Below are 1,022 nucleotides of genomic sequence, written 5' to 3'. Positions count from 1 at the left end.
CGTAGCGTTTGCGGTCTCTTCTGAGCTTTTTTTGAGTTTTAAAAACGCTTGTTGTTGGCCATTCTTTGTAACGGTTCCATATGTTGTTCTTAACGTACCTGTTAAAACCACATCGTATATGCAGTAAAACTGTTAAAATTTCGTCGAGTCCAGCCTATTCTGAGCTTTTTTGTGATTATTATAGCTTAGTTGCCTGTCCATTTCAACAAGGTTTTAACCTTAGGTGTTGTGAACAGGAGCTGTTTTACACACATCTCCATGATCCTGGCAGGAAACGTGCGTTTGTTGGCCTTTTCCCTGATCTTTTTGTGTTCTTTTAAAAAAAAAAAAACTAAAAAAAAACCATTAAAAAAAATCTTTTAAAAGAAACAAAAAAAAAAATAAAAAAAACCTTGTTTCTTCGCTCCTGTCATTTGTAAACACGAAAGAATTAACCACCAACCCAAAAAACAAAAAAGCACGTTTACATGTAGTGTTCTTTTCCTTACATAGCGTGTTTAAACACAAGTGGTGTCCAATGCTGCAGGGAAATGTGCGATTTTTGTGTGTTGGGTGTGTTTGGTGGTTTGGCCTTCTTCCCTAGCTTTTTGGTGTTCTTTTAAAAAAGAAAAACCCCCATGCTCCCTCCCAAGGCCCAGTAATTGCATGTCAGTCTGGCTGATGACCTCCACGGCTACAGGCCTCCACTCTTAGTCCCAGTTATATTCACTGAGGTTGGGTTAAAACCCTCTATTACCCTCATGCTCCCTCCCAAGGCCCAGAAAGTGGCTCTAGGTCTGGCCGAAGACCTCCAGGCCTACAGGCCTCCACTCTAAGTCCTAGATTCATGCACTGATTGTGGGTTAACATGCTCCAACACCCTCACACTCACTCCCAAGGCCCAGTGAGCTGCTGAGAGGCTGGCCTTTGTCCTCCAGGGCTACAGTCCTCCACTCTAAGCCACAAAACGATACACTGAGGCTGGGATACCATGCCCCAGAACCCTCACACTCCCTCCCAAGGACCCGTGCGTTTCTGTGAAG

Source organism: Etheostoma spectabile, chromosome 6 (genome assembly GCF_008692095.1).
Source record: "Etheostoma spectabile isolate EspeVRDwgs_2016 chromosome 6, UIUC_Espe_1.0, whole genome shotgun sequence".
Lineage (NCBI taxonomy): Eukaryota > Metazoa > Chordata > Actinopteri > Perciformes > Percidae > Etheostoma > Etheostoma spectabile.
This window is presented reverse-complemented; position numbering follows the sequence as displayed.